At 47.8% G+C, this 25133-nt stretch overlaps 1 long non-coding RNA gene across 1 annotated transcript in view; it reads left to right on the top strand.

The window, feature by feature from the left end:
- The first annotated feature begins 766 nt into the window (after positions 1 to 766).
- Positions 767 to 25133, top strand: part of LOC140465636 (uncharacterized) — a 28404-nt gene continuing 4037 nt past the window's right edge. Inside the window, exons 1-2 of the long non-coding RNA XR_011955130.1 lie at positions 767 to 1077; positions 2926 to 3088. This is a non-coding gene — a long non-coding RNA (uncharacterized lncRNA). The remainder of the gene's footprint in view (positions 1078 to 2925; positions 3089 to 25133) is intronic.

Below are 25133 nucleotides of genomic sequence, written 5' to 3'. Positions count from 1 at the left end.
ACTCACCTTGGTATAAACTCACTCTGAAACATTGCCAGTGAAAACCACCCCAGGACAAGGTGAAAACCCGGACCAGAGATCCAGTGAATTCTTCCTGTGGACAGTCAAGCAGACGTTCCGCTGTAGTACAGGCCTGCAGGAGCTCAGAGCCTGTATCACTTCAATCAGACCCTCGAGCAAATCTTCTGCCCTTGCTTAACCTACAGATCAGGGAAGCTGCTTCAGATTTCAGAAAAGGCATCACACTCCTTCATGATTATAACCTTGTCTACAGTCAGCAGTCAGATACAAATCTCCTAGAAATTTCTGCTTTAATGATGCACACTTGTTGGGCCAAGTTTAAAGTTGTAAACATTTCTGAGTTGTACTTTAGAACTATGGGGACATTTAGCCCTCAATGTTCCAGCACTCAATTAGATCATGAGGGATCTGTACATCAATCTGTCTCTCAGCCTTTGTTCTAAAGGATCAAAGTTTGCCTGATATACCTTTGCTGCAGCCTCAGTCTCCCGTCCTCTCTGTGTTTTAGTGATTTCAGCCAGAGTTTGTTTTTAATGTCAGTGTCTGGGTCATTTCAAGTGCAGACATATTCACAAAGTGTGTTCCGAGGGATCTCATGTCAGCCTTGCCCTTCAGCACTGATGTTAACTCTCACACAAATACCTTTGCTTCCTGTGTTTCTTACAAAACAGGATTTGAAGGTGTGCCACATCACGCTAAGCAGTCACCCTTCACGTATGAGTAGTCAGTCACGTGGTAAGCTGTTCACCTGTGGATGCCTTTGTAGCTGGGTCTGATCTGTTTACGAACCAGCCAATAAGATGTCATGGGGAGAAGCAGGAGCCTGGGCTCATTTTAATTTTTTTTAAGTTTTCATCTTGAGACATGAAGACCAACTGGATGTGTGGAGTTCTGGTTTCCTGTGTGGCATTCGATCACAGATGGTTTTCTTCAGTCACCTCCTAGAGGTGACCAGGATCAGTAGATGCAGGCCACAGGGAGAGAGGAAATGAAAATTCAGCAGATACCTGCTCACCATTACCTAAACAGGATGGTTTTCACTGGCAGTGTTTCTGAGTGAGTTTATACCAAACTGAATCGAAATGTGTCCCAAAGGGAGAGTCAGAACTGGGAAAGATAATTGGTGTGTCATTGTTGCGTCCTCAGTAACTAACGCAGTAAAAGAAGGGGAAGCTTTCTAATCTGGGACTTTACATCAGGATGGAAGGGATCGTGTGCAGTGTATCCCTGGAGAGGGACACCAGCATTCCACCAGCAAATTCTCTCAGACTGCTCCAACGAGGCCCCGCTCTCAGGAAGTGCACAGTTGCTTTGAATTGATGTTTGATTTGGATTGGTTCGGGTGCACAAACCCCTCTCCAGATTCAACTGCCTCCTGGTCACATTCACTGTCAAGGCTGAGTGACCTTCCTGGCTCCAGGGGGTGGGGTATCGGGGGGGGGGATTGTAAGAGCTGTCTCCATTCCAATATCCCAGTGTCAGATGTGACCCTTTCAAATCCGATAGCCCTTCCTGGGAAATGTACTGCCAACAAAGGTACTGCGGCGTGATCTGAAACGTAACTTTAAAGAAAGGACAGACTTACACGGCTGTGGAGAAGGTGTAAAGCAAGTGCTACTAAATGGATTGCTCTGCCACAGAGCCAGGAAAATAGGCTCCTCCTGTCTTCTGTTATTGTAAAACACCACAGTCACTGGGTGAGGACTCTGGGCTTCATACTGAGGGTCAGTCAGAGTCTCTGTAATGAACATCTCAATGTCTCATTGCAGATTACAGACTGGGCGTGGGGTTCAGTGAGGTACAGTCATGATTCAGAGGGATCTTAACAGCATTCAGCTCACCCCTTGTGCTGGTGCTTGGAGATTGGTCCCACCCCTCCCCGTGTTCCTCATGGGTCAGAAACTGTTCCTTTCCCACTTTTTAGCAGATGCCCCCTTTTTGAAAGGCTCCTGTTGAATGTTCTCCAACTAGCCTTTCAGACAGTAGATTACAAACAGCTCACTGAGCGAAAAATATTTCCTCACCTGTTTCTGTTAATTCAATTACCTGAAATGGGAGTCCCTCTGTTTACTGATCCTTCCGCAACTGGAAACTGTCTGCCCCTATTTCTTCTATAAAAACCCCTCACAATTCACAACACTGGGAATCACTGAGCTTTACAGCACAGAGGGAGCTCCTGCAGCCCAGCACGTTCATGCCAGTCATCAAGTACCTCCTATTCTAGCCCCATTTCTCAGCACTTAGTCCACAGCCTTGTCCACTCGAGTGATCATCTAAGGACTTCTGAAACGTTATCGCTGGTCACCCTCAATCCAGTCTCCTTGGAGTTAACCTCTGCTCTGAAGGGAGTAGCCTCAGTTTCTCCGGTCTCCCCACATTCACTGAAACTCTCTCATCTCTGCTTCTATCCTCAGAACCTTCTGTTTAAAATCAAACAGCTGCTCCTGACCTTGCCATCTGCTCGTGACACAGCAGCCTCTGACTTCCTCGACACACCGACTGTCCCCGAAAAACAGTGAGGTACAATTTATATAAAAGCATTCACTGGAAAGTCAGAGCTGTCAGTCAGAGCTGGTTTAGCCTATGGGCTGTGGGGAGCTGCTGCATTATTGCATTGTGCTGAGGCAGGCTACCGGGTTCAGTAATGCAGCGTTTTATATTGGAGTAATTACTCACACTCCACTGGGCTGCAATCCCCAGGGGAACTCAACAAGAACAACCAAGGTTTGGAAAGTGCTGCAGAAGGCTGACTCCATGCTCAACGCTTGTAATATGTTATAGTGATGTGAATTCAGGAAGAGCCTGATGTCCTGCTGTGTTGTGCAAGTTTACAGAGACTGTGGGTTTTGTCATATTAGCTCATCTCGATTTGACCTTCAGTGTTCTGCTCCTGTTCCACTGAAGGTACTGATTCTGTCAGTGAGAGGATGCGTTCTCGAACACTCCAGGCAGGTGACCGTCCTTCATAAAGCGAACCTCATTGCCACTTGGCTGTTGGACTGGCAGGGGCTTCATCGCAGTCTGGTCAGAAGGAGGAGAGACAAACCAGGTGTCACCGGATTCTGTGGTAAGAGGGACGGGTCACAAAATAACACAAATATTGCAACGTGACAGGGTTACCGAGGAGGGATTTAAACAGCAGAGTGGGTGCTGTCTGTTCTCTCTCTGTGTGACTGACTCTCACTGGGGTACAGTCCCACACACACTGACTCTCACTGGGGTACAGTTCCCCACACGCTGACTCTCACTGGGGTACAGTTCCCAACACGCTGACTCTCACTGGGGTACAGTCCCTCACACACTGACTCTCACTGGGGTACAGTCCCCCACACACTGACTCTCACTGGGGTACAGTCCCACACACACTGACTCTCACTGGGGTACAGTCCCACACACACTGACTCTCACTGGGGTACAGTTCCCCACACGCTGACTCTCACTAGGATACAGTCCCCCACACACTGGGGTACAGTCCCACACACACTGACTCTCACTGGGGTACTGTCCCTCACACACTGACTCTCACTGGGGTACAGTCCCACACACACTGACTCTCACTGGGGTACAGTTCCCCACACGCTGACTCTCACTAGGGTACAGTCCCCCACACACTGACTCTCACTGGGGCACAGTCCCATACACACACTGACTCTCACTGGGGTACAGTCACGCACACACTGACTCTCACTGGGATACAGTCCCCACACACTGACGCTCACTGGGGCACAGTCCCCCACACAATGACTCTCACTGGGGTACAGTTCCACACACACTGACTCTCACTGGGGTACAGTCCCCCACACATTGACTCTCACTGGGGTACAGTCCCCCACACACTGACTCTCACTGGGGTATAGCCCCATACACACACTGACTCTCACTGGGGTACAGTCCCATACACACACTGACTCTCACTGGGGTATAGTCTCACACACACTGACTCTCACTGGGATAAGGTCCCCCACACACTGACTCTCACTGGGATACAGTCCCCCACACACTGACTCTCACTGGGGTATAGTCCCACACACACACTGACTCTCACTGGGGTACAGTCCCACACGCACTGACTCTCACTGGGGTATAGTCCCACACACACACTGACTCTCACTGGGGTACAGTCCCCCACACACTGACTCTCACTGGGGTACAGTCCCACACACACTGACTCTCACTGGGGTACAGTTCCACACACACACTGACTCTCACTGGGGTACAGTCCCACACACCCTGACTCTCACTGGGGTACAGTCCCACACACACACTGACTCTCACTGGGGTACAGTCCCACACACACTGACTCTCACTTGGATACAGTCCCCCACACACTGACTCTCACTGGGGTAAAGTCCCCCACACACTGACTCTCACTGGGGTACAGTTCCACACACACTGACTCTCACTGGGGTACAGTCCCACACACACTGACTCTCACTGGGGTACAGTCCCACATACACACTGACTCTCACTGGGGTACAGTCCCCCACACACTGACTCTCACTGGGGTACAGTCCCACACACACTGACTCTCACTGGGGTACAGTTCCACACACACACTGACTCTCACTGGGGTACAGTCCCACACACACTGACTCTCACTGGGGTACAGTCCCACACACACACTGACTCTCACTGGGGTACAGTCCCGCACACACTGACTCTCACTGGGATACAGTCCCCCACACACTGACTCTCACTGGGGTACAGTCCCACACACACTGACTCTCACTGGGGTACACACCCACACACACTGACTCTCACTGGGGTACAGTTCCACACACACACTGACTCTCACTGGGGTACAATCCCACACACACTGACTCTCACTGGGTTATAGTCCCACATACAAACTGACTCTCACTGGGGTACAGTCCCCCACACAATGACTCTCACTGGGGTACAGTCCCACACACACTGACTCTCACTGGGGTACAGTTCCAGACACACACTGGCTCTCACTGGGGTACAGTCCCACACACATACACTGACTCTCATTGGGGTACAGTCCCACACACACACTGACTCTCACTGGGGTACAGTCCCCCACACACTGACTCTCACTGGGATGCAGTCCCCCACACACTGACTCTCACTGGGGTACAGTCCCATACACACACTGACTCTCACTGGGGTATAGTCTCGCACACACTGACTCTCACTGGGATACAGTCCCCCACACACTGACTCTCACTGGGGTACAGTCCCCCACACACTGACTCTCACTGGGGTACAGTTCCACACACACACTGACTCTCACTGGGGTACAGTCCCACACGCACTGACTCTCACTGGGGTATAGTCCCACACACACACTGACTCTCACTGGGGTACAGTCCCACACACACTGACTCTCACTGGGGTACAGTCCCACACACACTGACTCTCACTGGGGTACAGTTCCATACACACACTGACTCTCACTGGGATACAGTCCCACACACACTGACTCTCACTGGGGTACAGTCCCACACACACACTGACTCTCACTGGGGTACAGTCCCACACACACTGACTCTCACTTGGATACAGTCCCCCACACACTGACTCTCACTGGGGTACAATCCCACACACACTGACTCTCACTGGGGTACAGTCCCACACACACTGACTCTCACTGGGGTACAGTTCCACACACACACTGACTCTCACTGGGATACAGTCCCACACACACTGACTCTCACTGGGGTACAGTCCCACACTCACACTGATTCTCACTGGGGTACAGTCCCACACACACTGACTCTCACTTGGATACAGTCCCCCACACACTGACTCTCACTGGGGTACAGTCCCCCACACACTGACTCTCACTGGGGTACAGTTCCACACACACACTGACTCTCACTGGGGTACAGTCCCACACACACTGACTCTCACTGGGTTATAGTCCCACATACAAACTGACTCTCACTGGGGTACAGTCCCCCACACAATGACTCTCACTGGGGTACAGTCCCCCACACACTGACTCTCACTGGGGTACAGTTCCACACACACACTAACTCTCACTGTGGTACAGTCCCACACACACACTGACTCTCACTGGGATACAGTCCCCCACACACTGACTCTCACTGGGATACAGTCCCCCACACACTGATTCTCACTGGGGTACAGTCCCACACACACACTGACTGTCACTGGGGTACAGTCCAACACTCATACAGTGTCTGTGTCTGGTCCAACGTTAATGTTGTGTTATAATAATCATTATTTATCAGTGGGTTTCCTGAAAGTGATCTGACCAATTGTAGAGAGCTCTATGTTCAGTGAAGGTTGTTTGCTCCCCTGGGGCTTGGTGTTTACAGCAGTTTCATGAAACAATATCTGGAATATTGATCCATTATTGGCACATGTGTCCCTGACATCAGCAATGTGGGACCTCTGTAGCTAAGGGCAATTTGGGAATCTGCTGGTATTGGGGTGAGGGGGGTGGATGGTGTTGGGGTGAGGGGGGATGGTGTTGGGGTGAGGGGTGGATGGTGTTGGGGTGAGGGGGGTGGTTGGTGTTGGGGTGAGGGGGGTGAGTGGTGTTGGGGTGAGGGGGGTGGTTGGTGTTGGGGTGAGGGGGGTGGGTGGTGTTGGGGTGTATTTGGAGACAATGAGAACTGCAGATGCTGGGGAGCCTGGGACTGGATAAAGAGTGGAGCTGGGAAATGCACAGCAGGTCAGGCAGCATCAGGGGAGAAGGGGAGTCGTCATTTCATCCTGACGGAAGGTTCTGACCTGAAACGTTGACTCCCCTCCTCCTCTGATGCTGCTCGACTTGCTGTGCTTTTTCCAGCACCACACTTTATCCTCTTGTGGGTATCTCCGCCCCCTGTCCGCTGCTGAAAATTTGGAATCGTGTTTAACGGATGTTGTGAAATAGACTGAGGAAGCTCTATCTGTAAACACATGCACTGAGTATGTGAACAGTGAGACTGAGAGGGGATGTGGAGAAGGTCCAGAATGGTGGGTATTAACAGCTCAGGTTCCTGTCAGGGAGACGGGAGTCACATTCCGTGGGACTGATAGACACACAGAGTCAAGGATCATTCTGCAAAAAGCACATTCTGCTGAATCCAATCTGCTCTCTTTGGGATTGCACTTGGATTTAATCCAGTTTGATTTAATTACCTAAAAGCAACTTTAAAAACAAATCTGCACCTACAGCAAGCCAGACAAATCAATGAATCGTTCATCACCTGAAGCATTAACTCCTATCTTTTCAATATTGACCTTTCTTCAATCTGATGCTCTCCTGTGTTTCCTAATTTAAATACTCGCTGAGTTCAGAGTTAGATGTTTGCTCCAATGTAACTCAGAAAATTCCACTATTTTGCTTAAAACAAGAGAGACGTGTATTCCTGTCGCGCCTAATGTGACCATCAGACATAGCAAAGTATTTCATTTCCAACGTCATACTTATCAATGTTCATGGTTGTTACAGTGTAGTAAATACAACAACCAATCTTTGCACAGCAAGATCGCAATAGTAATATTTAATGACCAGGTGTGTGTTATCACAAACAAGAACAGAAATTGCTGGAGAAGCTCAACAAGACTGACACCAACTGTGAGGAGAGAAACAGAGTTAATGTTTTGAATCCTGTGACCCTTCAGAACTGTACCCCATTGAGACTCAGTGTGTGTGGGACTGTATCCCAGTGAGAGTCAGTGTGTGTGGGACTGTACCCCAGTGAGAGTCAGTGTGTGTGGCAGACTGTCCCGCAGTGAGAGTCAGTGTGTGTGTGGGACTGTACCCCATTGAGAGTCAGTGTGTGTGGGACTGTATCCCAGTGAACATCAGTGTGTGTGAGACCGTACCCCATTGAGAGTCAGTGTGTGTGGGACTGTATCCCAGTGAGAGTCAGTTTGTGTGAGACTCTACCCCAGTGAGAGTCAGTGTGTGTGGGACTGTACCCCAGTGAGAGTCAGTGTGTGTGTGGGACTGTACCCCATTGAGAGTCAGTGTGTGTGGGACTGTATCCCAGTGAGAGTCAGTTTGTGTGAGACTCTACCCCAGTGAGAGTCAGTGTGTGTGGGACTGTACCCCAGTGAGAGTCAGTGTGTGTGTGGGACTGTACCCCATTGAGAGTCAGTGTGTGTGGGACTGTATTCCAGTGAGAGTCAGTGTGTGGGGGACTGTACCCCAGTGAGAGTCAGTGTTTGTGGGACTGTGCCCCAGTGTGAGTCTATGCGTGTGAGACTGTACCCTAGTGAGAGTCAGTGTGTGTGGGGGACTGTACCCCAGTGAGAGTCAGTGTGTGGGGGACTGTACCCCAGTGAGAGTCAGTGTGTGTGTGGGACTGTACCCCAGTGAGAGTCAGTGTGTGTGGGACTGTACCCCAGTGAGAGTCAGTGCATGGCTGGGACAGTACCCCATTGAGAGTCAGTGTGTGGGGGACTGTACCCCAGTGAGAGTCAGTGTGTGTGTGGGACTGTACCCCAGTGAGAGTCAGTGTGTGTGGGACTGTACCCCAGTGAGAGTCAGTGCATGGCTGGGACTGTACCCCATTGAGAGTCAGTGTGTGTGTGGGAGTGTACCCCACTGAGAGTCAGTGTGTGTGTGGGACTGTACCCCATTGAGAGTCAGTGTGTGTGGGACTGTATCCCAGTGAACGTCAGTGTGTTTGAGACCGTACCCCATTGAGAGTCAGTGTGTGTGGGACAGTATCCCAGTGAGAGTCAGTGTGTGTGTGGGACTGTACCCCATTGAGAGTCAGTGTGTGTGGGACTGTACCCCAGTGAGAGTCAGTGTGTGGGGGACTGTACCCCAGTGAGTGTCAGTGTTTGTGGGACTGTGCCCCAGTGTGAGTCTATGCGTGTGAGACTGTACCCTAGTGAGAGTCAGTGTGTGTGGGGGACTGTACCCCAGTGAACGTCAGTGTGTGTGAGACCGTACCCCATTGAGAGTCAGTGTGTGTGGGACTGTACCCCAGTGAGAGTCAGTGTGTGTGTGGGACTGTACCCCATTGAGAGTCAGTGTGTGTGGGACTGTATCCCAGTGAGAGTCAGTTTGTGTGAGACTCTACCCCAGTGAGAGTCAGTGTGTGTGGGACTGTACCCCAGTGAGAGTCAGTGTGTGTGTGGGACTGTACCCCATTGAGAGTCAGTGTGTGGGGGACTGTACCCCAGTGAGAGTCAGTGTGTGGGGGACTGTACCCCAGTGAGAGTCAGTGTGTGTGTGGGACTGTACCCCAGTGAGAGTCAGTGTGTGTGGGACTGTACCCCAGTGAGAGTCAGTGCATGGCTGGGACTGTACCCCATTGAGAGTCAGTGTGTGGGGGACTGTACCCCAGTGAGAGTCAGTGTGTGTGTGGGACTGTACCCCAGTGAGACTCAGTGTGTGTGGGACTGTACCCCAGTGAGAATCAGTGTGTGTGGGACTGTACCCCAGTGAGAGTCAGTGTGCGTGTGGAACTGTACCCCAGTGAGAGTCAGTGTGTGGGGCACTATACCCCAGTGAGAGTCAGTGTGTGTGTGTGGGACTGTATCCCAGTGAGAGTCAGTGTGTGTGAAACCGTACCCCAGTGAGAGTCAGTGTGTGTGGGACTGTACCCCAGTGAGTCAGTGTGTGTGGGACTGTACCCCAGTGAGTCAGTGTGTGTGGGACTGTCCCCCAGTGAGAGTCAGTGTGTGTGGGACTGTACCCCAGTGAGAGTTAGTGTGTGTGTGGGACTGTGCCCCAGTGAGTCAGTGCGTGTGTGGGACTGTACCCCAGTGAAACTCAGTGTGTGTGAGAACGTACCCCAGTGAGAGTCAGTGTGTGTGAGTCTGTATCCCAGTGAGAGACAGTGTGTGTGTGGGACTGTACCCCAGTGAGAGTCAGTGTGTGTGAGACCGTACCCCAGTGAGATTCGGTGTGTTTGAGACCAAACCCAAGTGAGAGTCAGTGTGTGTGGGACTGTACCCCAGTGGGAGTCAGTGTCTGTATGGGACTGTACCCCATTGAGAGTCAGTGCGTGTGAGACCATACCCCAGTGAGAGTCAGTGTGTGTGGGACTGTACCCCAGTGAGAGTCAGTGTGTGTGGGACTGTACCCCAGTGAGAGTCAGTGTGTGTGGGGGACTGTATCCCAGTGAGAGTCAGTGTATGTGGGACTGTACCCCAGTGAGAGTCAGTGTGTGTGAGACTGTACCCCAGTGAGAGTCAGTGTATGTGGGACTGTACCCCAGTGAAAGTCAGTGTGTGTGGGACTGTACCCCAGTGAGTGTCAGTCACACAGAAAGAGCAGAAAGATGAGTTCTGAAGAAGGGTCACTAGACCTGAAACATGAACTCTGCTTTCTCTGCCAGATGCTGCCCGACCTACTGAGATTCTCCTGTAGTTTCTGCCTTTAATTTAAATTCCCAGCATATTCTGTTCTTTCTTTTATTTATGTGTATATTCAGGAGGTTGGTTGAGTGGTAAGTATTGACCACTCTTGCACTCTATCCATGATGAGCAGTGAGGTGTGGGAGAGCAGCGGTCTGATCATTTGTGTTCTCTCTGATTTGGTCATCTGCCCTGGACTGCACTCCCTGTGGGTGTTGCATCATGAAACCCAACCTAAAATAGTGACACTGGCCCTGGTACATTCAGCTGAGAGGGCATCTCTGACAATGCAGCATGCCACCAGCACTGTCCCACAGTGTATGCTGGATGGCCATGGGTTAAGACCTGGAACCTGGAACTGTTTGACTCAGAGACAAGAATGTAAGCAGCTGAGGTATAGCTGAAACTCCGACCTTGTGAGCATTGCTCTCATTCGCTGGTGTGTCTAAGTGCTTCCCAATAAAAGCTGCTTGTGAAGGCCGTCCCTGCAGCAGTTAACAATATGGATAATGTCTGGATCGCCTGTTTATGGTGCTGCCTTTTGATGGGTAAATATTGGCAGTGATACCAGGAAGAGACAGATTAACCATCTCTGAATCTCCCCGCTATCTTGGGATTACCATTCGCCAGAAAGTGAACTGGCTTCATCACAAAAAACACAGTGGCTACAAAAGCAAGTTAGAGGCTTAGAATCTTGCAGTGCGTAACTCACCTCCTCTGGCTGCCCAGAACCTGTCCACCATCTACAAGACCCAAGTTGGGAGTATGAGGGAATGCTCCCCACTTACCTGGACAGGTGCAATTTGTCCTCATACAGTCACTGAAAGTAAGGGTGCAGGCATTAAGGAAGGTAAACTGTGTGTACGTCTCTATAGCGAGAGGATTTGTGTACAGGAACCAGGAACCAGGATGGCTTGCTGCAATTATACAGGGGCCTTGGTGAGGCCACACCTGGAATATTGTGTGCAATTTTGGTCTCTTTATCTGAGGAAGAATCTTGCTGTCAAGAAAGTGCCACAAAGATTGACCAAATTGATTTCTGGGATGACGGGACTGACATATGAGGAGAGATTTAGGATTGTATTCACTGGAGTTTAGAAAATGAGGAGGATCTCCTAGGAACTGATAAAATTCTAATCAGGACGAGACAGGTTTGATGCAGGAAGGGTGTTCCCAGTGGTGGGGGAGTTCAGAACCAGGGGTCATAGATTTGACCCTTATCCTTAAGCGTTTAGGACTGAGATGAGGAGGAATGTCTTCACCCAGAGAGGGGGAGCCTGTAGAATTCACTACCACATAATGTGCTGAGACCAAAACATTATGTGTTTTCAAGGAGGAGGTAGATATAAGGCTGTTGACTAAAGTGATCAAGAGATATGGATGGGGAGGTAGGATTAAGTTATTGAGCACAATACTGGGCAGCATGGTGGCCCAGTAGTTAGCACTACTGCCTCACAGTGCAAGGGATACAGGTTTGATTCCAGCCTTGGGTCACTGTCTGTGTGGTGTTTGCACATTCTCCCCGTGTCTGCATGGGTTTCCTCTGGGTATTCCAGTTTCTTCCCAGTCCAAAAGTGTGCAGGTTAGGTGGATTGGCCATGGGAAGTGCAGGGTTACAGGGATAGGGCAGGGGGGTGAGTTTGCGTGGGATGCTTGGAGGATCTGCGTAGACTCAGTGGGCTGAATGGCCTGCTTCCACACTGTAGGGATTGTATGATCAATGTGATCATGTCAAATAGAGCAGCAGGATCAAGGGATTGAATGGAAACTTGACACCACTGAAACTTGACACAAAGTGGCCGTTTGATTGGCACCACATTCAGAATCATTCGCTTCCTCCACCACCAACTCTCAGTAACAGCAGTGTGTACCATTACAAGGTGCACTGCAGAAATTCACCAAAGGTCCTCAGGCAACACCTTCCAAACACACAGCCGCTTCCATCTCGAAGAACAAGGGTAGCAGACACATGGGAACACCACCCCCTGTTAGTTCCCCTCCAAGCCACTCACCATCCTGACCTGGAAATATCGCAGTTCCTTCACTGTCACTGGGTCAAAGTCCTTGAATTCTCTCCCTAAGGGCATTGTGGGGCTACCCACAGCACATGGACTGCAGTGGTTCAAGGGGGCATCTCACCCCCACCTTCTCAATGGGGCAACGAGGGACGGGCAATAAATGCTGACCCAGCCAGAGACGCCCATGTCCCATGAATGAGTTTCATTGAAAGGGAACAGTCTCCCTGCTGTTCTTCAGAAATCCTGCATTGGGATTGGGTTATACTGTCCCGGTCTGCAGTGGGATAGGGCTGTACTGTCCCGGTCTGCTGTGGGATTGGGTTATACTGTCCCGGTCTGGACTGGAATTGGGCTATACTGTCCCGGTGTCCAATGGGAAAAGGTTGTACTGTCCCAGTCTGCAGTGGGATTGGGTTATACTGTCCCGGTCTGCAGTGGGATTGGGTTATACTGTCCCGGTCTGCAGTGGGATTGGGTTGTACTGTCGCGGTCTGCAGTGGGATAGGGTTATACGCTCCCGGTCTGCAGTGGGATTGGGTTATACTGTCCCGGTCTGCAGTGGGATTGGGTTATACTGTCCCGGTCTGCAGTGGGATAGGGTTATACTGTCCCAGTCTGCAGTGGGATTGGGTTGTACTGTCCCGGTCTGCAGTGGGATTGGGTTATACTGTCCCGGTCTGCAGTGGGATTGGGTTATACTGTCCCGGTCTGCAGTTGGATAGGGTTATACTGTCCCGGTGTCCAATGGGATAGGGTTGTACAGTCCCAGTCTGCAGTGGGATTGGGGTATACTGTCCCGGTTAATATGGTTATACTGTCCCAGTCTGCAGTGGGATAGGGTTATACTGTCCCAGTCTTCAGTGGGATTGGGTTATACGCTCCCGGTCTGCAGTGGGATTGGGTTATACTGTCCCGGTCTGCAGTGGGATTGGCTTATACTGTCCCGGTCTGCAGTGGGATTGTGTTATACTGTCCCGGCCTGCAGTGGGATTGGGTTGTACTGTCCTGGTCTGCAGTGGGATTAGGTTATACTCTCCTGGTCTGCAGAGAGATTGGTTTGTACTCTCCTGGTCTGCAGTGGGATTGGGTTATACTGTCCCAGTCTGCAGTGGGATAGGGTTATATTATCTTGGTCTGCAGTGGGATTGGGTTATACTGTCCCGGTCTGCAGTGGGATTGGGTTATACTGTCCCGGTCTGCAGTGGGATTGGGTTATACTGTCCTGGTCTGCAGTGGGATTGATTTGACAACTTGCTGGACAGTTACCAAGTGAGTCACTCGGACTGAACGCTGGCTTTGAGAGGTTCATTGGTAACTTCAACGCTGGACTATAATCAGGAGTGTGTATTTGCCAGGAACTGTGATTTCAATTCATTGGATAGGATTCAAAAATCCAAACAAAAAATTGCTTTGAATTTGGACCAATTCCATCGATTAATTTGTTTAATCATTTTCTTGTCCTTGACTGTGCTCAGTAGACCACTCCATCGATCTCAGGCTATACCATGTAACAGTGAGCTAATTTCCTCCTCACTGCTTGCTTGGAGATTGGATTCATGATTGGACCCACATTCCAGTGATTCTAGCATTATCTCCATCCTGCAGGAGCATGACGAGTACTAAAGGACTGAGGTCCGGATTGTTCAGATTCCCAGGTGTTGGCTCAGTCCCTTTGGTCAGTTTGTTTTGTTTTTGAGCTCTGAACATGTCCTGTTCAAGGCTGGGGGACGGAGGAGAGTCGAGGATATGGCCTGGTGGTCTTATAACTGGACTGTTAATCCAGAGACCCCTCTGATGTTCTGTAGATGGTGGAATCTGAATTCAATAACAATCAGGTATTAAGAGTCTGATGATGACCATGAATCATTGCCCATTGTTGATGGTCAGGTTCACTAATGTCCTTTAGGGAAGAAAATTGCTGTCCTTACATAGTCTGCACGTGACTCCAGAATCAGAGCAATATGGTTGACTCTTAACTGCCCTCTTGGCAATTAGTGATGGGCAATAAATGCTGACCTAGCCAGCGACACTCTCGTCCCATGAATGAATAACAAACATTGCAAGCTACAGATCTTGGCTCGGTAATAAGTGACACAGGCTTGTCAGATATCAATTTCTTCACCAAAGGAGAGATACTTTAACAAAACTGTACACAGAAACCACGAACAAATCAGTGATTAATTCTGCCTTGCTGCCAACTATTTTCCCATATCTCAGAGTTATTGAAAAGTTAAGTTTGTTTTGTTAGAAGATATTTAGAAAAGTATTCAGAACCTTAGAGACTCCAAAAGTATCCTAACCAAGGCAAGATTTCTGAAGACAGAGCAGAGGGATTAGGGAATCTTTGTCCTTGAATCACAAAAGGCTAGTGTCCAAGTTCAACAGGGAAGGCAAAGGAACATTGGCCTTTATTTCAAAGGGAATGGAGTGTGAATATAGGGAAGTCTTGCTAACTCCATACAAGGCCCTAGTTAGACCACACCTAGAACATTGGGAACAGTTCTGGGCCCTTATCTCAGGAGAGATATGGCAGGAGGCAATCCAGAGAAACTTCACTGAGCTGGTCCTGGGCATGGAAGGAGTGGCTTAGGAGGAAAGGTTGAGTTGGTTGAGCCTGTGCTCACTGAAGTTTAGAGGAACGAGAGACAACTTTATTGAAACATAGACAATTCTTAGAGAACGTTGGATGTGGAGGTGTTGTTTCCCGTTTTCTAGGACCAGAGGATGAAGGTCGCACATTTAAGACAGAGATAAGATGGAACATCTTCTCACAGAGGGGAGTGAGTCTGTGAAATTCTTTTCCACAAAGAGCTGTCAAGTCTGGGGTATTAAGTACCTTCAATGCGGAGATAGATAAATTTTTAATCAGTAAAGGAATCATGGGTAATGGGGAAGAGGCAGGAAAGTGGAGTTGAGGATTATCAGGTTGGGCTATGATCTCATTGAATGTGGAACAGATTGAATGGGCTGAATGGCCTAATTTGGCTCCAATGTCACATGGTCTTAATCATTGCGCTTCAGTAAAAAGCAAACACCAGCAATGAGCGATGGAGTGACAAACAGATCTGTTTCTAATCTGTCTCGTTAGAAAAGGAATGTTGATTAGAAATCCTGCCCTTCTTCCAATAATTCCATTGAATCCCTCTCCCCCACATTAACAGACAGACAGGACCCCAGCTTGCTGCTTCATTTGAAAGAAGGCAGTGTGAAGCCCCTCGGTATGGGGAGGGTCAGACTGCACCAGATAGTGAGGGCTGCAGAAGATCCCTCAATTCAGGAAAATCTGAACAAACGTCAGCTCTTTTCTCTGGAAAGCAGAAGGTTAAGAAAAAACGAGCAGATAGAGATTGTCAGAGGAAGATTTGAGACTTTAGAGTAACGGAGGACATTCCCATCTTTCGATGAGTTCAGGGCAATCTGGGGCCATCAAATCAGACAGTCAGTAATAAATCTAAGCAGGAATTCTGTGGAACTCATTCCCACACGGAGATGATCAATATATTTGAGGGGCAGCCACATAATAACCCAGGGAGAACAGGATAAAAGGATTAGTTGGTGTGGGTGGGTGAGGAATTTCCCCAAATTGACAGGTCTGTCCCAATTTGAACGCAGCAGATTTCTTTTCCTAATCTATTCCAGATTTTCTGCCAATCGACGCAATCCAAAAGCAAGTTTTAAAATAAATTCTCACGGACAAAAGCGGATTTAAGGAATTTCAGAACTTGACTCTTGAACATGACACTAACCCAGTCTGCAGGAGCATTTGTGTAAATTACATCAATCTGTGACTCCCAACACTGCGTGATAAGGCCCTTGGGCTGACCTGAATTGAATCTGTTTCCAGCTCCCTCCAGATCACAACCTACTGTCTAAAAACCTCTCATTATCTTCTCACTAATCCATCTATTCATTACCAAATGACTTGCTGAAGGAAACAGTTTTATTTTACTCTAGCAAAGCCCTTCATCACTCTGAGTGTCTTGATTAAAACTCCTCTTAATGTTCATGTTGTGGAGCACGTTCCCAGCCTCTCTCTCTCTCAGTTCTCTCTCTCTCTCTGTCCCTTCTGTCCCTCTGTGTAACTGAAGTCCCTCATTCCAGCATGGTCCTATTTTTGTAGATCCCATGATCTCGTTCGGATGAGTGACGATCTTCATAAGATGTGTGGCCTAGAGTTGGACACATTTCAGCTGGAAGTCAAAACGTGTGTTGCTGGAAAAGCACAGCCGGTCAGGCAGCATCCAAGGAGCAGGAGAGTTGATGTTTTAAGCATAAGCTCTTCATCAGGAATGAGGGAGTGGCCCAAGGGGGCTGAGAGATATGCTCGAAATGTGAACTGTCCTGCTCCTCAGATGCTGCCTGAGTGGCTGTGCTTTTCCAGCACCCCACATTTTGACTGTGAACTCCAGCATCGGTAGTTATCACTTTCTCCCAAATTTCGGCTGAAGCTGAACCAGGGGTTTGTGACCATGATGTTCTCTTTGTCCCAGGAGTGTAAAGCCAAGGATAATTCTGAATGTGTTTTTATAAGTGGGTAGGACGATGTTAAGGTGATGTATAAATATGCGCAGAGAGTCTAAGAGTGTAGTTTTGTGCTGTAATTCCTCATGCCCCAGTTTCTCCCACCTGTCTTTGTCTACACTGTGAGCTGTGTTCAGACCGAATGGTTTCCGTAGGGTTTTGGTTTGTTAGGACTGATGTCAGTGTAGCCTCAGGGATCCTCGCTCAAGGAAATCATTCTCTGTGAAGGGACAGTGGGCTGTACTTTGGATGAAGTGCAGTAAAAGAAAGAGGCAGCCGGCTGGTTGCCAGGGAGACGGGGAGCAGAGTCCATGCAGGCTAGGCCATAAGCCTGCGTGTCAGGTGGATTGTGCACCTCCTGTTGGTAAGGGTGTGTGTGCAAGGCCTCACGTCCGCAGTGGCAGGCAGATTGCCATGGCAACGCCAAGCAGCTGAAAGGCCAAGTCTCTGGGATTGTGCAGAATTCTCCCTCTGAGTGAAAAGTTTTAATCAGGCTCCTCCCTTTGCTGTGGCCCAATGTTCTCAGCAGCTCAGGGGGTCCATGGGGAGAGAGACCGAGACCGTGGATATGAAGGTACACAAAAGCTGTGAAGGAGCGACATTCACTCACCCTGTCCCCCTGGACACACACAATATGATAACAAGGTCAGTTCTGCAGCAACAACTAAAATTATTGTTTGTACTTCAGATTGCTTTTTGATCTCTTCCCTTTCAAGGAAACCTCAATAATTGTCCAATGCTTGTTCTGTCTTCCTGCTTACACTATCAAGTAGCAGCCCTAACCTGCTACAGTGTGTTTAACGGCGATTTCTGAACGCTCCTGGGGAGTGTGGGCACATTATCACAAAGTTCATAATGAACCAGCTATCTGTGAAACTCAAATAGGTACAAATCGAAAGTTATTGAGACACAAGTCTGTCTGATCAGTGTCTAATGAGATGCTGCACCTTTTGCTAAAATATTAAATCTCACCTGAGTTTCCCACTGGGTCAGAATGCCCTGCACAGCAGCTAAAGGTGAATCCCAAATCCACACCATGCCTTTTAATGACCATCGGCAGACTGACCTGTCCTGGTCAACAAGCTGTGGGTGGCCAGCACAGCTACTGGGGAAGGTGGTCACTCTCAGGCAGGCTCCGAGGGTCAGAGGTGGAATCCCAATGAGGGCGTGGGTCATTGAAGCTGCTGTCTTGACTATCAGCTGAAGTAACCCATTTCTGTTTCATTGTTCACGGTGAGGAATGTTACATTGAAAATGCTTTATAAATGCTGTGGGCTATAGTGTTCCCTACATCTTAGAATGGGCAGAGGGGAACCAGTAGATATCTTCTATTTGAACTTCCAGAAGGCATTCAACAAGGATGCTCACTAAAGGTTAAGTCATAAACTAAGAGTTCACGGAGGTGGAGGTAGTATATTGTTGTGGATAAAGAATTGGCTCATGGGCAGGAAACGGCGAGTGGGGAGAAGGGCTTCTTTTTCAGATTGGCGACCTGTGACCAGTGCAATTCCACAGGGATCACTGTTGGGACCACAACTGTTTACCATATATATTAATCACTTGAAGGAAGGAAGTGAATGTACTATAACTAAATTTGCAGATGACACAGAAATAGGTGGAAAGGCAGGTCGCAAGGCTTATGGAGAGATAATGATTGCTTCAGTAAGTGCGCAAAAATGTTGGCAAATGGAGTATCATGTGGGAAAATGTGAAGTTGTTCATTTTAGAAAGGAGAACAAAAGAACAGAATATTACTTAAATGGAGAGAAATGGCAAAAAGCTGCAACACAAAGGGACTTGGGAACTTGTGCATGAGACACAGACAGCTAGCACACAGGTGCAGCAGGTAATCAGGAATGCTAATGGAATGGTCTTTATTTCAGCGGATTGGAGTACAAGAGCAGGAATGTCTTACAGCAATTGTACAAGGTGCTGGGGAGATCACATCCGGAGCACTGTGAGCAGCTTTGATCCCCTTATATAAGGAAAGATATTATTTCATTGGAGGTGGGTTAGAGAAAGTTTACTAGGGATGATCTCTGGGATGGACAAAGTTAAAAATCACATGACACCAGGTTATAGTCCAACAGGTTTATTTGGAAGTACTCACAGCTACCTGATAAAGGAGCAGTGCTCCAAAAGCTAGTGCTTCCAAATAAACCTGTTGGACTATAACCAATACTGGATCCTCCTGGTATGGAGGGATTGCCTTATGATCAAAGGCTAAACAGTTTGGGACTCTACTCGCTAGAGTTTAGAAAAATGAGAGGTGGCCTCATTGAAGCGTACAGGATTCTGAAGGGGCTTGGTAGGGTCAATGCTGAGAGGATGTTTCCCCCTCATGGGAGAGTCTAGCACCATAGGGTACAGTCTCAGAATAAAGGGGCACCAATTTAAGACAGAGATGAGGAGAAAGTTCTTTTCTCTGAGGGTTGTGAGTCTTTAGAACACTTTGCCACAGAGAGAGCTGTGGGGGCAGAGTCCCAGTGTATATTTAAGGCTGAGATAGAGGGATTCTTGATCAAGAGGGGAATCAAGGGTTATGGGGAAAGGGCAGGAAAGTGGACATGAGGAATGTTGGATCAGCCATGATCCTATTGAATGGTGGGGCAGTTTTGAGGGGCCAAATGGCCTACTCCTGTTCCCATTTCCCCTGATCTTACATCAGTGATTAAGCTTCAAAAAGAGTTTGGCCTTAAACACGTTTGTAATGTTGTAAGGTGGTGAAAGGCGCTAGCAAAATGCAAGTTCTTACTTTCTTTCTTGATATATTCAGCTCCCTGACACTTGTCACTATTTGGAGAGAGAGCTAGAGGGTGGCTGGGTGGGTGAGTCTGGGGCCATTACTGTAACTAGGAAACTGCGCTCTGGGGTAAGTGGCTGTTTGAGGTGGAACTGGCTGACAGAGGAACGTGATGCCCTTCAGATTTCAGACCGGGAATTTTGGCCTCAGTCTTTTACCTGGAAGAGTTCAGCAAAACTGTTTCCCATTTCACTGCGTACCAACCGCCCAGAGTCATTTTGGCAAATGAAATATTTCTGGCAGGAAGAAAGTAACAGGGAGGGAGAGCTGGGGGGAAGGCAAACATGAAAAATAAATTGCGTGACTCTTGTATTGTTGTTTATTGTGGTTTGAAGCTTACAGGAGGTTAATAAAGGACTATTTGACTGGGTGTGGCAGCAGCAGATAAAAAGGTCACATGATGATGAAATCTCCAGGAATAAGTTCAGTCCTGAGTTACACAGTGGGGTTACTGTCACTGACCCCATCAGATTGACCAATTCCTTCTGGAGGTGGGGAGGAAGTGAAAGGAAGGGGTGGGGGCAACACAGACCCTGCACATAAAGAGATTGTCTCAATTTATTCCAATTTATTCACAAAACAAGTGTAAATATTCACACAAGGGGCAGGATGTTTGCCTTGGGAAATTCTGCCTAGCAACAAAGAGAAAGAAAGGGAAGGGGAGAAAACGGATGGAGCGAAGAGACAGAGTGATGTAGGGACACACAGAGAGAGTGACAGAGAGAGAGAGAGAGAGAGAATCAGGCCAGACTGCACTGGCAAAGGCAGTGTACCATACACCAAGCTCTCCCCCCTGCCAGTAACAGAACCCCCTGGAGTCGGTCCCTGTGCTGTGCAGAGTCACCTGATCGCCACCAAGGTGGGGATAACATGATCATTGTCATCGGTGCCCAGGATGTTGATTCCCATCAGGCGGATCAAATGAAGCAATATGATGCCTCCCATAGTCAAACAGCCCATTGGCTGGTGGTGTCCAAACTCAGGTGAACAGTCAGGCATGTGATGAATGGCAGGAGTTAGAGAGTCCGGTTGTGGGACACAGGAGGTTTGTATATCAGTGCAGTGTTTGTGAGGGGAGTCGGGGCAGGGAGATAGGGATGGGGGCATGAGAGGAGTGGAGTGAGGTGTTGGGGAAGTGAAGGGCATGGCGAGGAAGGTGAGGATGAAGGGTGGACAAGGGGAATGGGATGAGGGGTTTGGGAGGGTGGTGGGAAAACTGTGGGGGTGGTGAAGGAGTTTTTATCACAGCTGTTATGACCAGACCCCGAGGGCGGATTTGTTATGGTTCCAGAAAGGACACCTCAATCTCCAGGGGGTATAGGGTCCCCTCAGTTCCTCACCCAGGTAGGATACCTCAATCTCCAAGGGGATACAGGCTCCCCTCAGTTCCTCACCCACAGCTTAGCTGGCTGTAACAGAAAAAAAAAGTTGCTGGAGAAACTCAGCAGGTCTGGCAGCACCTGTGATGGGAGAAACAGAGTTAGTGTTTCTAGGAGAATGATATCAGACTCAAAATGTTAACTCTGTTTCTCTCTCCAAAGATGCTACCAGACTGGCTGAGCTCCTCCAGCAATTTCTGTTTTTATTTTGGACGTCCAGTATCAGCAGCATTTTGCTTTTAATCTTAAGAAGATCCCTCCCTTCTCTTCAAGACCCGATGAATTTATGCTTTAAAAGGAGCAGTTTAACCAAGCCTACTTGTGTTACCAAAGAGTGAGATGACTAATTACTAGACACAAGACGAATTGGTAACTCATTCATAGATTAGAAAAAAAGTGGTGTGTTGCCCCCCGCTCCCCCCCCCCCCCCCAAAAAAAACAACATCGAATCATAGGATCCCTACTGTGTGGACGCAGGCCATTTAGCCCATCAATTTTGCACTGCCCATCCCCTGCCAAACAGCATCCCACCCAGACCCACCGCTCTACCCTATCCCTGTAACCCTGCATTTCCCTTGGCTAATCCACGCCTTTGGACTGTGGGAGGAAACCGGAGCACCCAGAGGAAATCCACACAGATCGGGGAGAATGTGCTAACTCCACACAGACAGTCGCCTGAGGGTAAACCTGAACCCGGGTCCCTGGCGCTGTGAGGCAGCAGTGCTAACCATGATGTGGATCAGTGTCTGAACTGTGTGTGAAGAGGGAATAGTTGAATATTGTGATGTTCCAGTACATGTTGCTGTCGTGGGTGACATTTTGTTTCATTTGGTTTTAACAAGGTGCTCTCTCACTGCAACAGAAACATACCATGTCGCAGATTTTAATGATAAATCAGAGGTTTATCAAGCAAAAGATATGAACCTACTAAAAATAAACCAATCAATTTATTTGACACAAATTTTGAGTTTTAAACACTGTAAAAGTAGAATCCTCTCAATCCTGAAACAATCCTTTACAGGTTTTAATTTAAAAAACCGGATAGAGTTCACATGTAGAATCTCTTTCTTAACACCTCAATAAATGTAAGGTAACATTGACTTTAATGTCTAGACTGGGGTTGCCCGTCTCTGTGAGATGGCAGTATATACACGGACAAAGATACAGCAAAGACACTGAGAGCTCCATAATACCCAAATAATTTATAAAGTACTTAAACGCTTTAAACTACTAGAGATATCTCGACCACTGCCTTTCACTACCTCTGGGTCCTGTAATTAACCCCAAATATTATTACCAGGAAGAGTTGGCACCATGCCTCCTGACATGGGGTATTGCCTACAATGTTATTCTTCAAAGTCCTGCTGGACAATCAGGGTCTGCTGGGCTACCTTATACACAGATCTCTGAGCCAAGTGTCTACCTTATCTGGGATTATCTGTGCACATGACCAATCCCAAATGGTTCATCCTTATTTGGTAAATACAGCAGTTACTGATTTCCTGCATCTTAGCTCTTAGCTGATCTGAATGACTCAGTATAATTCCACTCACATAACAGCCCATTGTAAGGCCTGTTATCAGTTCCTGTTATCTTCAGCCTTATCCAACTCTGATCACTCATTCCTGGAGCTGTCATATGCCTCAGTTTAAACCAAATCAGCTTCAATTCCTCTTCAGGGTTTTATCCCAACACTCCTGGCCTGGGACTAACATTAATACACAAAGGTTTCCTCTGGGTGCTCTGGTTTCCCTCTCCCAGTTTAAAGATGTGTAAGCTAGGTGGATTGGCTATGCTAAATAGTTTGTAGTGTCCAGGGATGTGCAAGCTAGGTGTATTAGCCATGGGAAATGCAGGGATAGCGATGGCTCTGTGTGGGATAGTTGTCAGAGGGTCAGTGTGGACTCACTGGGCTGAATGGCCTGTTTCCAAAGTGTAGGGATTCTGTTGTATTCTATGAAATGACATTCCACACACAAAAGTATTCTGGTTTCATTATATTCTCTATTCTTAGAAGTCCTGCTCTATATATGCCACTCCATGCAAGGACTTCATAAAATTGCAGAAAACAAAACTGAATCAAAAATCTCTCCCCTAAGCTTAAAAAACCCAAAGTCTAGAAATTTCAAACTGAAACCTTGAAGTAAAATTGTCTACCTTGCTAGGTTGTAAAATTCGAAAGGATTCCTGATAAAGGGCTTTTGCCCGAAACGTCAATTTTTCCTGCTACTCGGATGTTACTGACCGGCTGTGCTTTTCCAGCACCACTCTAATCTTGACTCTAATCTCCAGCAGCTGCAGTACCCACGTCTGCCTGTAAAATTTGAAAGTAAGCAAATCCCATTAGGCTGCCAAAGTAGCCCTTGCAAACTGTTTTAAAAGAAATCCCCATGGCTACAGAAATAGTTAAAAGTTAATGATTAACTTCAGACACACAGAAAACCCATGTGTTACTGATCAATAATTCAATATTTAACCAATCATATCAAACAAAAACCTTAAGTAAATTATATTAATAATATAGAAAAAAACCCAGTGTGTATCACACCTGGGCAACAGAGTTTTAGATGATCACAATCTTCAAAGGATGGGAAAGGGGAGAACATTGGAATAAGCTTATCTGGAACCAGCAGCCACAGAGAAACTATCACACACTGAGAAAGAAACACAAGACTATCAGGAGAAAGCAGTCTCCAAAAAACCAGAAAGAGAATGTCAGGAGAAACTGTTTCATCTAAAAGTGGTGGGAATATGGAATGTTTCCCCAACAAAGACTGTTTAGGACAAATAACCCAAATGCATTTATATGAAATCTGCCCCTAACAGAGGGGAGAGTAATAGGTGACACTGGCAGAGTTGTATAAGGATGATGGGAAGAGACTGGAGTCGAACATACACACCAGCATGGAATGCTCGGGCTGAATGGCCTGTTTCTTTGCTTGTGTATCCCATAATGTGGAGATGTTGGTGTTGGACTGGGGTGGACAAAGTTACAAATCACACAGCACCAGGTTATAGTCCAACAGGTTTAATTGGAAGCACTAGCTTTCGGAGTGCTGCTCCTTCGCCAGGTGGCTAGTGGGGCAGGATCATAAGACACAGAGTTGATAGTAAAACATCAAGGTGTTATACAATGATGCAATGTATTAACAAACCTAGATTGTTGTTAAGTTTTTAATCACTGAGAATGGGGTCGCATATCCCGTGTAATTAGTTCAATGTGATGTTCCGTCACAAATTCCGGTTAGTTCTCCCTGATCAACTCAATGTGTCCAGATTTCCAGTCATTTTGTGTCAAATGACTGATTCCTGGAATATATCCACAACTAAAATGACAAGCCTGGAGCTGACAGATTTCACTCTGTCACTGTTTAAAACTTAACAGACTGGAGCTGAGGAATGTCCAATCAGCTATGATCCTAATGAATGGGTGAGCAGGCTCTTGGGGCTGAATGGCCTACTGCTGTTCCTATTGTTTTTGGACTTATGGACAAATGCAGTTTTCCAATACAGGGAGACTATTCCTGTATTCTCTCCATTCTCACTTTCTAAAGTTTCTTTGGATACTCAGTTTGATTTGTTTCTCATGTACTGTGGCTATTCTGTTCTCGATCTGACATGGGGAGAGAAGGTGTTGACTGAATAAGGAATTTCAGACTGTGGGGTAATATTGTGATGAGGTCACAAAGTTGCTCCTTGTAGGCATAATTAGTACAGTTTGGGTGGAGTCAGTTAGCTAGATAGAAGTTGGAAAATTTCTTGAGATAGAGAATAGTCTCTCCGATGTAACAGCAAGATTACAGCCTGGTATATCTCTGACTAACATGACAATGTGTAATTGATTGAGTTCCACAGAATCCTGATGACAAAGAACAGATCTTAACAATTGCTCTGTTTTCCGCTCAAACAGCTCCACATTCTGTAGCTCCTCAATTCTTCTTTAGTAAGTTTAAAGAGATTTTCCCGATGGCACTTGCCAATGTCTTTCTCACATTCCCTTTTTCCCGTTCTTAAAGTATTTAGGGGCAAGAAGCACTTCCTCATACAAGTGGCAGTGTGGGACACTGGATCACTGGCTCCCCTCAGTGTGGG

This window comes from Chiloscyllium punctatum, chromosome 42 (assembly GCF_047496795.1).
Source record: "Chiloscyllium punctatum isolate Juve2018m chromosome 42, sChiPun1.3, whole genome shotgun sequence".
Lineage (NCBI taxonomy): Eukaryota > Metazoa > Chordata > Chondrichthyes > Orectolobiformes > Hemiscylliidae > Chiloscyllium > Chiloscyllium punctatum.
Note: the sequence above shows the minus strand (reverse complement) of the source record. Positions and strands in the feature narration are given on the sequence as shown.